The 13,819-nt window shown below is 42.1% G+C and overlaps 1 protein-coding gene across 1 annotated transcript in view; it reads left to right on the top strand.

Moving 5' to 3' along the window:
- The first annotated feature begins 983 nt into the window (after nucleotides 1-983).
- Nucleotides 984-13,819, top strand: part of LOC140458063 (fatty acyl-CoA reductase 1) — a 199,017-nt gene continuing 186,181 nt past the window's right edge. Inside the window, exon 1 of the mRNA XM_072552107.1 lies at nucleotides 984-1,102. The gene's annotated coding sequence lies outside the window, so the exon portion shown is untranslated. The remainder of the gene's footprint in view (nucleotides 1,103-13,819) is intronic.

The following is a 13,819-nucleotide window of genomic DNA, read 5'->3' as shown; positions in this document are numbered from 1 at the left end:
ACGAATAGAATTATGGTCGCTGGCCCCAAAGTGCTCCCCCACTGACACCTCAGTCACCTGCCCTGCCTTATTTCCCAAGAGTAGGTCAAGGTTTGCACCTTCTCTTGTAGGTACATCCACATACTGAATCAGAAAATTGTCTTGTACACACTTAAGAAATTCCTCTCCATCTAAACCCTTAACACTATGGCAGTCCCAGTCTATGTTTGGAAAGTTAAAATCCCCTACCATAACTACCCTATTATTCTTACAGGAGAAAGATAAAAAAAAGACACGTGGGCACCTTTTTACACAGAATGGTTTGTATGTGGAATGAATTGGTGGATGTGAATACAAATATAATGTTCAGAAGACATTTGGATAAGTGCATGAATAAGAAATGTTTGGCAGGATATGAGTCAAGGTTTAGTTTGGGATGATGGTCGACATGGACTGGTTGGACTGAAGGGTCTGTTTCCGTGCTGTATGACTCTGATTATTTGTCATTGAAGCCCACATGAAAATGCAATAATTTACTGCATGCTGTGTTTTTGATTCAAGTGCAAGTGTTTGGCACCATTCTTCTTTGTCAAAAAACCCTGTAATAGACATTTTTCAAGCAAAAAGTCTGTGCTTGGTTTCAGTACTCAACATATGCATCATATAACGTTTACCACAGCAATCTAATGCCATCACAAAGATCTGCAGATGGCTAGTATTAATGATTTGACTTTTAAATGTGATTAAAACCTATTTGGACATTATGGGTTTATGACAGTGAAATTCTTCAAATCAGACTCTACCGCCACACACATAACGGTATGGAGAATAGTGCACGATTTGATTTGCAAAAAAAAAACCCCTACGAATCCCAGAACAAACGAATGCGGGGATGCTTGTCTCCTGTAAAAGAGAGAGTTATTTGAATACTGCTTGATGGATCCTGGTTGGTATGAATAAGAGACTGAGAAAGAGGCGCCTGCGCTGCGGGAGGAGGAGTCGGGGCGTTGGAAACAGCAGCAGCCTCGGCACCGCCGGGCGCTCGAAGCTTCTCACAGCCGCTGGTTTATGTTAAAGCAACATCAGGTCACAGCAGCTCCGCACACAGCGACCCATGCACACGGTAAGCGCCATCACCGCCTTTATTTCCTTTCCTCGTGTGAAACTCACCTGTTCATTCCAAGCTGTAATTTGTTATTTTTCTTCTCCTTCTGCAAGCCAGCAAGACTGTGATTGGATGCAGTTACAGTGCCTTAGGATATGTAAAGGGATACAGGCTGCCCAGCCTTCAGTTATTGTATTAATCATCTCTTTAAAAATGAGGAAATGCCCGTTACACGATAAGGACCAGGGACACTAGAAATAAAAAATAAACACTCTAAAAGCCTCCGCGATGGATGATGTTTCAGGGGAATTGCTTTAGGAAGTCTGGGAGACCGGGTGGGGAGCCTCTGCAGATAGGTGGACATCATGTGCTGTCGGATCGCTCTGCCATTTCTTTTGACATACAGGACCACATTATATTTGAAAATCAGTGTTGCAGATGTTTATATTTGATCTTTGTGCCCCATCCACACTTATCATTTTGACTATCCTTCCCCCTCCCCACTACCATTTCAGTAATGATATGCCATCCTACAGTGTGAAAACAGGTCATTCTGCCCATCGAATCCACATCCACCCTCCTACAGTGTGAAAACAGGTCATTCAGCCCATCGAATCCACATCCACCCTCCGAACAGCATCCCACCCTATCCCTGTAACCCTACATTTTCCACGGCTCATCCACCCCGCCTGCACATCCCTGGTTAATGTGGGCAATTTAGTATGGTCAATCCACCCGAACATCTTTGGACTGTGGGAGGAAACTGGAGGAAACACACGCCGACACGGGGAGAATGTGCAAACTCCACACAGTCGCCCGAGGCTGGAATCGAACTCGGGTCCCTGATGCTGAGCCACTTTGCCGTCCCTCTCGTATGGAAAGTAAATAATATGAAATTACAAGATGACAGTTTGCACAAATTGCAAGTGGCCGAAGAGGAGCTTTCGGCCCATGTGCCCCTGACCGCCTTCACACACTGTAAAGACTGTTCCCACCCCACCCTGGCAGTCAGAAATCCTGGGGGTTTTTAAAAATCGAAGTGAAGTTATGTTAATTTTGGCACAAAGTGTGTCAGGCGCCCTTTTGCTTTGAGAAGTTGTTCGAAATCTAATAAAATAAGCGTTAGCGGAAAGGTTGCCCAGTATTAGAACTAGGACGGAAGAGGGAGCGTATAGTTCTGCACCAGGTCGGATGCAGTGCTGACACATCCTACCCGCGGGCGGGTAGGAGCCGAACCGCTGTTTTAATGTTCATTGGGTTGTTGGCACACGTCTCAGTACTTTAACATAACCTTGTGGTTACACAGAAACGTGCTCTCACGTTTCTTTCAATTGCCTCAGTGTCCTCGAGTATATATCAAAGAAGCATCGCTCTACGAAGCAATAAACGCGATTTTAAAAAGTGTCATTGTAAACAAATCGAGCTTTGAGCGTTTCACAGCATGTTCGCATTGAGTTGGGCTGCGTCTCTGAAATGGGGCGGTGCCTCCAGACTTCAGGGTCTTGTAATAAGCTGCAAATGTTGTGTGACAGAGAGGAAGGCGCGATAGATTCCTCCTGGTATCGCAGATGTAACATTCGGTTCTGTTTCATTTTCTCTTTAAACTCGAGAATTCATTTTGAGTGTGTGGAAACAGCATTGAAAGTCATTCCTCGGCACTGATTGTGTGTCTGCTTGGATGTCATTTTGCCGCCTTGTCGACACGATTTTTTTTAAACCGTCGTTTCAGGAACTGGCCGAAGGAAATACTCCTTTTACAAAGGAGCACCACCCCTTTCAATTTTGGGTACTGTAATTTTAGTTGCTGTGTATCCAATTGTTTGACAGTTTCTTCCCGTGGGTGACATAATATTGACGTATTCGGCCAGGAAGCAGTGTTTAAACCAGATAAATCTATTGCATTTTTCTAATTTATTGCAACGGCCCATCCCTCGCAGCTCAATGCAACTCCATTACTCTTTAGTCTGTATTTGGTCCGCTGAGGCGGATTTATAATTTGGCGTTGTCTGTACAAATAGCGGCGAGGCAAGCGGCCCTCATTGTTGTTCACGTACAAATCAAATTACAACTTAGGGCACATACACAGTGAATTCCAGAAGATCTGGAAGTTTCTCTCCGAGATGTGCCCCATCGCTGCAAAAGAAGCTTGCATTCTGTGTTGCTATTAACAAATACCGATTAGGGTGAAGATCTTGTACTTGTAAGTTAGCTGGGGCTTACGCAATTTGATCTAATAACTTCTTTAGTGGTATATTGCAGCCGCTTATCCTTTCTGGAAATATTACTTTAACAAATACATTTCATTCCTTCATGTTGATTGTATGGGGTAATTGTTGGCTAGGATACGGGGATAACATCTCTGCTGTTCTTTGACCGTGGGATTGTTTACATAATACCAGAGAAGGCAAATGGCACCTTGCTTTGACATCTCGTACAAAGTTTGGCATCTCTGTGCAAGACTTCATCAACACTCGACTAATGAATCAGTTTGAATTATTTTCATAGCCTGCTGCATATGAATATGGGGACCCTCAGTAAGTGTCCTCAACATATTATAACAGAAAGGGGCAATTATATTAAATAATCATAGTTTGGAACATAAGTTTTGGTATGACAAAAGATTGAATCAAAGTGGTAATTTTAAAGTACATCTTGAGGTGAAGAGGGGCCTCTGCGGATTATGAATCTTTATAGTCACGTTCCTAGAGAATGGTGGAGGCAGGGTCAATTAATATTTTTAAGACAGAAGTAGATAGATTTTTGACTAACAAGCACGTCAAAGGTTATTGGAAGTGAGCAGGAATGGAGAGATGAGGCCACAATCCAATTAGTCATATTTCTTTTGAATGGCTGAGCAGGCGAGAAGGACATATTGGTGGGGTAAAGGAAGTAGAGGATGTACAAATAGACAGGATTAGATGAATGCTGAGTTCTCAGAGGGTTCTTGCTCTGAAGGAAGTTACAGAAACAAGGAGGGTTCAGGCCATGGAGGGAATTGAATACAAAAACATAAATTTAAAAAATGAGTTTTAAGACCGAGAATCAAGACAGTTCAGCAATACACAAGCTGATGGGTGAAAGACATTTCATACAATGCAGGATAAAAATCAATGAGGTAAAAACAATAACTGCAGATGCTGGAAACCAAATACTGGATTAGTGGTGCTGGAAGAGCACAGCAGTTCAGGCAGCATCCAACGAGCAGCAAAATCAACATTTCGGCCAAAAGTCCTTCATCAGGAATAAAGCCTTTATTCCTGATGAAGGGCTTTTGCCCGAAACGTCGATTTCACTGCTCGTTGGATGCTGCCTGAACTGCTGTGCTCTTCCAACACCACTAATCCAATGCAGGATAAAACAGAGTTTTGGATGAACTCACCTTTATGAAACATTGCAATCAGTATACAGCCAGTACAGCATTCAAGTAGTGTGGTTGGAAATAACAAAACGCATTAAGACTTGAGCCTCATTCTATAGACTTGAACACTTAATGCAAACTGACACTCAATAGGAGTGAATGGTTGCTGCACTATTGGTGATGCTGTTTTCAAAGGCACTATTGTACTGAAGTCCAGTCTGCTGTTACAGATGGTTGTAAAATATCTCAAGGTACTTTCTGAAGAAGAGCAGAAGAGTTTTTCTTAGTAACCTGGTAAATATCTATCTCTCATCCCAACATTAGCAGGCTAGTTATCTCATTACCATTTGCAGGATCTTGCTTAATGCAAATTTATTGTTGATTTTTTTTCTACATTATGGTAGTAACTGAACTGTAAAATATTTCTTTGGCTTATGAAAAGTCTTACATAAGTTAAAGTTATTTTCTGCAAAATACAATGGTTATGGTTTCTAAACCACCTTTCAGAAACACCCACATCATGGAGGAGAACACGTTTTTTGGATTGGGGTGTCAGAACTATCGACAAAATCCACTGAACATGAGGACTCTGTTTTTAAAACATAATTTAATTCTTTTTCCTTAATGCCATGCCTCATTATTTGGAAGTATAGGTTTTTAATGTTTTAATGAACAAATCTCAAGGCATAACTAATGACGGGGAGCCTGACTAGGGGAGGAGTTGCGCATACACAAAGAGTGTAGTCAGCTAGTGACAGGGAGCCTGACTGGGGGAGAGTTGCGCATACACAAGGAGTATAGTCAGATAGTGACAGGGAGCCTGACTGGGGGAGAGTTGCGCATACACAAGGAGTATAGTCAGATAGTGACAGTGAGCCTGACTGGGGGAGAGTTGCGCATACACAAGGAGTATAGTCAGATAGTGACAGGGAGCCTGACTGGGGGAGAGTTGCGCATACACAAAGAGTGTGGTCAGCTAGTGACAGTGAGCCTGACTGGGGGAAATTGCGCATACACAAGGAGTATAGTCAGATAGTGACAGGGAGCCTGACTGGGGGAGAGTTGCGCATACACAAGGAGTATAGTCAGATAGTGACAGTGAGCCTGACTGGGGGAGAGTTGCGCATACACAAGGAGTATAGTCAGATAGTGACAGGGAGCCTGACTGGGGGAGAGTTGCGCATACACAAGGAGTATAGTCAGATAGTGACAGGGAGCCTGACTGGGGGAGAGTTGCGCATACACAAGGAGTATAGTCAGATAGTGACAGTGAGCCTGACTGGGGGAAATTGCGCATACACAAGGAGTATAGTCAGATAGTGACAGGGAGCCTGACTGGGGGAGAGTTGCGCATACACAAGGAGTATAGTCAGATAGTGACAGTGAGCCTGACTGGGGGAGAGTTGCGCATACACAAGGAGTATAGTCAGATAGTGACAGTGAGCCTGACTGGGGGAGAGTTGCGCATACACAAGGAGTATAGTCAGATAGTGACAGTGAGCCTGACTGGGGGAAATTGTGCATACACAAGGAGTATAGTCAGATAGTGACAGTGAGCCTGACTGGGGGAAATTGCGCATACACAAGGAGTATAGTCAGATAGTGACAGGGAGCCTGACTGGGGGAGAGTTGCGCATACACAAGGAGTATAGTCAGATAGTGACAGGGAGCCTGACTGGGGGAGTGTTGCGCATACACAAGGAGTATAGTCAGATAGTGACAATGAACCTGACTGGGGGAGAGTTGCGCATACACAAGGAGTATAGTCAGATAGTGACAGGGAGCCTGACTGGGGGAGAGTTGCGCATACACAAGGAGTATAGTCAGATAGTGACAGGGAGCCTGACTGGGGGAGAGTTGCGCATACACAAGGAGTATAGTCAGATAGTGACAGTGAGCCTGACGTGGGGGAGAGTTGCGCATACACAAGGAGTATAGTCAGATAGTGACAATGAACCTGACTGGGGGAGAGTTGCGCATACACAAGGAGTATAGTCAGATAGTGACAGGGAGCCTGACTGGGGGAGTGTTGCGCATACACAAGGAGTATAGTCAGATAGTGACAATGAACCTGACTGGGGGAGAGTTGCGCATACACAAGGAGTATAGTCAGATAGTGACAGGGAGCCTGACTGGGGGAGAGTTGCGCATACACAAGGAGTATAGTCAGATAGTGACAGGGAGCCTGACTGGGGGAGAGTTGCGCATACACAAGGAGTATAGTCAGATAGTGACAGTGAGCCTGACTGGGGGAGAGTTGCGCATACACAAGGAGTATAGTCAGATAGTGACAGGGAGCCTGACTGGGGGAGAGTTGCGCATACACAAGGAGTCTAGTCAGATAGTGACAGGGAGCCTGACTGGGGGAGAGTTGCGCTTATACAAGGAGTATAGTCAGATAGTGACAGTGAGCCTGACTGGGGGAGAGTTGCGCATACACAAGGAGTATAGTCAGATAGTGACAGGGAGTCTGACTGGGGGAGAGTTGCGCATACACAAGGAGTATAGTCAGATAGTGACAGTGAGCCTGACTGGGGGAGAGTTGCGCATACACAAGGAGTATAGTCAGATAGTGACAGTGAGCCTGACTGGAGGAGAGTTGCGCATACACAAGGAGTATAGTCAGATAGTGACAATGAACCTGACTGGGGGAGAGTTGCGCATACACAAGGAGTATAGTCAGATAGTGACAGGGAGCCTGACTGGGGGAGAGTTGCGCATACACAAGGAGTATAGTCAGATAGTGACAGGGAGCCTGACTGGGGGAGAGTTGCGCATACACAAGGAGTATAGTCAGATAGTGACAGGGAGCCTGACTGGGGGAGAGTTGCGCATACACAAGGAGTATAGTCAGATAGAAGTTGGAGTCACTGTACCATCACAATTCAATGCAGAAAGAAAATGAAACAAAAAGAGGCTCTGTTGCTGGTCAGTATTTGTCTTATTCAGGGGAAGTTTGGTTAATGAGGTCTCTTGTTGAAATTCTCAGTTTTGACAAGCTCTTCTTCCCCAACTAGTTGTTTCACATTGTTTCATCCTCGCAATCCCTTTCATCTTCTGTTCTTATCACCTACCATCCTTATTCTTACCTCTCCTCTTCCTAGTAGGATTGCTTCAACTTTCTGATGTCACACAGTCATCTGTTGACCCAGGATGTCAGTCAAATAATTTGCTTTCCCAATTCTTTTGACTGCCTGTGCTCTCAGTGTTTTGCTCTATTAGGACAGCAATATTAACACTTCATCTACTGGTTGAAATCTGTAACCCTTGACCTGCTTGTTGGCCCATTTCTTTGAGTTTGTTTGTAAAGCCCTAAGGCATTTCTGAGCCACTATAGGATTTTGTGAGCTGCTTGTTCCCTGAATGTAGGATGCATAATCTAACATGGGAGGTTTGTCCTTGTATTCTAGATAATTCTCAAATCAGCCTGTTCAGAGATGTTATTGCACACCTCTGAAGCAGGTGGAATTTGAACCCTGTTCATCCTTCTCAGATTTAATAGAGGACGGGTCTGGATTTGTGGACAGCTCATAATTATCAATCATTAGCAGGACTTATACACTTAATGGTAAGGTCCTAGGGAGTGTTGCTGAACAAAGAGACCTCGGAATGCAGGTTCGTAGCCCCTTGAAAGTGGAGTCACGGATAGATAGGATAGTGAAGAAGGCATTTGGTATGCTTTCCTTTATTGGTCAGGGTATTGAGTACAGGGGTTGGGAGGTCATGTTGCAGCTGTACAGGAGATTGGTTAGGTCACTGTTGGAATGTTGCATGCAATTCTGGTCTCCTTCCTATTGGAAAGATGTTGTGAAAGAGTTCAGAAAAGATTTGCAAGGATGTTGCCAGGGTTGGAGGATTTGAGCTATCGGGAGAGGCTGAACAGGCTGGGGCAGTTTTCCCTGGAGCATTGGAGGCTGAGGAGTGACCTGACAGAGGCTTATAAAATCATGAGGGGCATGGATAGGGTAAATAGATAAAGTCTTTTCCCCGGGGTTGGGGACTCTAGAACTAGAGGGCATAGAATAAGGGTGAGAGGGGAAAGATATAAAAGGTATCTAAGGGGCAACTTTTTCACGCAGAGGGTGGTACGTATATGGAATGAGCTGCCAGAGGAAGTGGTGGAGGCTGGTACAATTGCAACATTTAAGAGGCATTTGGATGGGTACATGAATAGGAAGGGTTAGGAGGGATATGGGCCGGGTGCTGGCAGGTGGGACTAGATTGGGTTGGGATATCTGGTCAGCATGGATGGGTTGGACCGAAGGGTCTGTTTCCGTGCTGTACATCTCTGTGACTCTGTCTCATCTGCCTGACTGTTGTACCCTTTTGATCCTCTGTGTGGGTTCTTACGAATGGTGCGAGTGAATTTTTCAATGCCAGGTGATTTATTTTCCAAAGGGTCTTATATAAACCTGTATCTTTAATGCTCCCATCTAACATGCAAAGTTAATTTGCTTTGTGCTCTAAAATACTAATTCTGCTCAGGCTGTTTTCGATAGTTCTGAAATTTCTGCCTGTCAGCTCTTGGGACCAACTCGCATGCACCAAAAATAGCCTTTTCCCCATTTCAAGTCTGAAGCAGCCTCTTTGGAAAGATGGCATAAACCTCATTACCACTGCCAGTTAGCCTACTTTGTAGTTTTCTTTTGGCCATCTCCCTGTCTAGCTACATTTTCAAAATACATACAAATGCCTTTGTCATTTTCACCAAACTTTGGGCGGGCTTGTACAACTTTAAACTGGCCTTTGGGCTTGAGTCAGATCTTTCCTCATTAGAACTCCACTTGGAGTCTTTTTGTTTTAATTCTAGCTTTTTCCTTTTCCTCTCTTTCTTCTTTTTCTCTTTTCCTTTGCAATTCTAGTTCCAGTGTCTTGAATGCTGTTTTCTATTTCTTCTATACGAAATTCTCTTTTCTTTTCCTGTCTTTGAATCTCTAGATCTCCGGTCTTCCTTTCCAACTGAATCTATGCCAAATGTGACTTTCTCTCCTTTCATTTCTGTCTTTCCTTCTGACTGTCTCACTCAGTCTTCAGCTTCACGTACACCAATTTCTGATTTTTAAGGTTTGTTAGTGTTTGACATTTATCTAACTGCAAGTGTTCCAATATATTCAGCAGTGGTCCAGTGGACTCTTTCTTCAAAGAATTATAATCTATCCCAGGTTGCTGCACAAACTTAACAAAATTAGTGGTTAGCACTGCTGCCTCACAGCGCCAGGGACCTGGGTTCAATTCCCGCCTCAGGTGACTGACTGACTGTGTGGAGTTTGCACGTTCTCCCTGTGTCTGCGTGGGTTTCCTCCAGGTGCTCCGGTTTCCTCCCACAGTTCAAAACAAATGTGCAGGTTAGGTGAATTGGCCATGCTAAATTGCCCGTAGTGTTAGGTGAAGGGGTAAATGTAGGGGAATGGGTCTGGTTGGGTTGCGCTTCGGTGGGTCGGTGTGGACTTGTTGGACCGAAGGGCCTGTTTCCACACTGTAAATAATCTAATCTAATCTTGACAGTTGTCATTTTTAAATGCTAAGCTTCACTCTAATTCATAAGAAACCTTGCCTTTCCTCCTTTTATTGTCAGTTGGTATTATCCCATTTCCAATTATATGTTTCTGGATTTGGGTTATCCTGGATGAGTTCCCAATGTTGTGTAATGTCCAAGATTTGGAGTAGTGCACTGTCTCTCTTTCTAGTCACCCTGCTGCACAATCACAGCATAAATTTAAATGTGTATAGAACAAAAAACGTCCATCAGCCAGGTTTCTTTAATAAACAGCAAAATTATTGATCTTATTATAAAAAAATTTATTCAACAAAGATGTAAAGCTGATTAACACACAGTTTGAAATAGGAAAGAATAAATATTTACCTTTTTAAACAATGCAACTTACATACATAGCATTTAGAAGTTAGAGAGAAAAGGTTGTCTTTGCAGAGATTGATGTGAAAACATCGGTTGACCATATAATTGTTCTTGAAGGAAAAAAGGGCATGATATGAAATGTTCAAGATGACTTTCTGTTAGTGTGCTGGCAAATGTAGACAGGTTTCACAAAGGAGTAATATCAGTAAGGCAGAGGATGAGCTGGGTAGCGACTTCCTCTCAGCAGGCTATACCCCAACCAAACTCCAAACAATAACCAAGCTAAGGCAGAGACCACGCATGTGAATTAAGTAATTAGTGACCATTTTTGAAAAAATACAGTTCTGGCATCTCTGCAGTCTTTTCAAATAAACCACAATTCACAATTCTCCAAACTGAATCTTCAACAAGTTTTAATAATGAAGCATTTTCTTTTCCATAGTTAAAGATGGAAATCCAAAATTGTTAAAGTTAGGCTGCTCCTCTAGATGGTGTAGCATTATAGTTATCACTGATAAGCATAACACTGAAATCAGTGTAATAGCTTGAACTAAGTGCTAGTCCTGGACTAATTAAAGACCTGAAAAAGTTAAGGCTAATGTGTGCGGGTGTAAGGGAGTTTTTAACGGTGTAATATCTGATCATTATTGCTGAACAACCTCTCTGATCCTGAAAATGTAATTTTGCAAAATGGAGTTTCATTCTCATACATGGGAATTAATTATGGAGATTATTGAAAAACAACATATTTCAAAATAACTTCTTTATTTCCCTCTTTTATCAATTTTCCTGAATTCGATCTACATTTCTCAATCTTTACTTTGATCTCTGTGAATGTTTCAAATATAATTTATTCCTTGTTTTTTACTTACTGATTTAGAGCCTGCATATTGCAGTGAAAATACTACAATATGCTTGTTTGATGACCCTCACAGTTACTTGTCCTATTGCAATGTCACAGATTATCTACAGAATCACATTGAAACAGACAGTAGTTAGTCAAACTCTGCACTGATAAGTCCATGCATATGCATGGTGGATGCCATTCCTTCACTGCTGAGGACAGAATCCCAACCAATAGCTCATACTGCAGTCATTATGTTAGAGGGAGCAGGGAACATTGAACAACTTTAGAAACAACTAATTTTATAACTGTGAAGAATACCAGGGCTCAAACTTGTATGAACAAAGAACAATAGCATTAGAAAAGGCTGATGTATCAGCAACATTTATTTTGCTGAATACCCCATTTTGTTTCCCTGGAGACATATTATTGAGATAATTTATAATAAGGGGTAGAATATACAGTATTCCATTTTAACGTTGGTGCAAAGCATTAGTAAAATTGTGCATTACATCTTGACTTCCCCTATTCAACAGGAAATTGGTAAAAGCGCATAGATCTTGCAGCGTGTGTTAAAGTGAGATATTGGATTCTTACCTATTGTAAGTTGTAAGTGATTAAATTAAATGGTATATGGGCTTCCTCTTTTATTCTATTTTTGTACATTTCACTCTACCATTTCACTTATGTCTGTCTATTTCACCTCTTTGTGTATTTCTTTCATCTATCTCACTAATCGATCTGCCTCCAATTATGCATGGCCCTTTCTCTTTCTCTTGCAATCACTCTATTGATTGATTTCTGTATTTTTATGCCACTTTACTTCCATTCACTTTATTTTAAAAATAATTTTACTGTTTTTCTCTTTTCTTCACTCCCTGTTTCTGTCTATCTTCAACAGATGGGACCTTGGTTAGTGGGTTTGATCCCATTGTAATGTGCCTATTGCAGGATTTGACAGGAAGCTGGGCTAGCCTATGCTATTCTGGTGGATGCGTTGTGTGGGAAAGTTTCCTGTTTACCCTCCCATAAACTGTGGTGCAATTCTGGAATCTTCAAACCCAACCATGCTTCATGTTTGTTTTTGAGGGCTGCTTTGGATCAACAAGTCAATCTGAAGTCAGCTGATCAAGCATTAATGTCAGTGTTCCCTCACGCTCTGTTAGAGCTAACCATAACTGAGGTGAAGTTAAAGAATATGAAAATTACTTCTCTGGAGATGCTCAGCAGCAATGCCATTTGGTTTACTGGTAGAGTTGTGGAATAAAATACATAAAGTAGCACTTGTGTTTTTCTCACCTGGAGTGGAAATAGTAGACACCTGCCTCTCAGGACCTGGCTATACCCTACAGAAAATTTAATTCCCCCTTCATGAATTACGCTGACCAAAATTACAGGTGGGTAAAAACAATGACTGCAGATGCTGGAAACCAGATTCTGGATTAGTGGTGCTGGAAAAGCACAGCAGTTCAGGCAGCATTAGAGGAGCAGTAAGGTCATATTCAGAACCTTGACCAGCTATTGGTCAACATGCATGTACAGGAATCATATTAACACAAATCTGACTTTGACTATGATTACTAAGATTACAAGTGGGTCTGTGCTCACTGGCGGGAATGGGATTATGAGTAATTTCCTTTCATAGCCTGAAAAAGGCCATATTCAGAATCTTGACCAGCTATTGGTCAACATGCATGTACAGGAATCATATTAACACAAATATGACTTTGACTATGATTACTAAGACAATGTGAGGTTTATTTGCTTTCTTATCAAACTGATGTGATACCTTTCTATTTCATTTGGTACTTCTAGTACAATATGTTATGCCTGAGAATGTATGACTGATTCCCATGTCTCACTATTATCAATCTGAAACTAGTTGCTAGGGTTATATGAAAGTAGCCCAGATGTCATTTCTTCTGGTTCAGTCTAGCCTCTACTTGGTACCTCCACAGAGAATCACTTAATGTGCAAGTGACCATGGTGATAATTACCTGAACAGTTCACTGCATATTACGTTTGTGGTAATACTGCACTAGTTTATAACTGAATGATTCTTATCTTAAATAGTAGATGGTAATGGATTATTTTTGAGCATAGTTGGGAGCCTGATAAAGTGAATGATGATAAGATTCTGGTTTGATAAATTGTGATTCCTGAAACAAATTTCCACTCAAAGCATTGAGGTGTATGGGGAGTAAATAGGGATCTGGATTAGAGGGCAAAGATCAACCATTATCATATTATTTCATTGATTCAACTGGCTGTATGGTCTATGCGCCCAGTTCTGGTGTTTGTATGTTTTTCACACTGTTAGGATTAATTTGTTTTGGTTAATTGCACTGATCATATTGCATTAAATGAATGCTGTCAATGTTTTTCACAGTGATTGTTGTGGTATTGTCAAGGAAACTATTTTGGAGGAATTACTAATTGTGAGAAGTTGGAAACAAAGAGGAAATGATATGTTTGTGACATATCTATGGATCAATCTCTATTTACCTTTGGATATCAGTATAGCTATCTCATTGTATCCAGGGAATTGCTGACTCTACTGCACAATAATATTAGAAGCAACAGCTTGCTGTTTGGAGTAGTTTTAGTATTATCTAGTGGCCTGTATTAACGATCTGGAAACATGAGCTTAAACCCCACTGGAGCATCTGGGGAGTG

This window comes from Chiloscyllium punctatum, chromosome 32, assembly GCF_047496795.1.
Source record: "Chiloscyllium punctatum isolate Juve2018m chromosome 32, sChiPun1.3, whole genome shotgun sequence".
Lineage (NCBI taxonomy): Eukaryota > Metazoa > Chordata > Chondrichthyes > Orectolobiformes > Hemiscylliidae > Chiloscyllium > Chiloscyllium punctatum.
The sequence above is the reverse complement of the archived record's forward strand: the minus strand, read 5'-3'. Positions and strand labels throughout refer to the sequence as shown.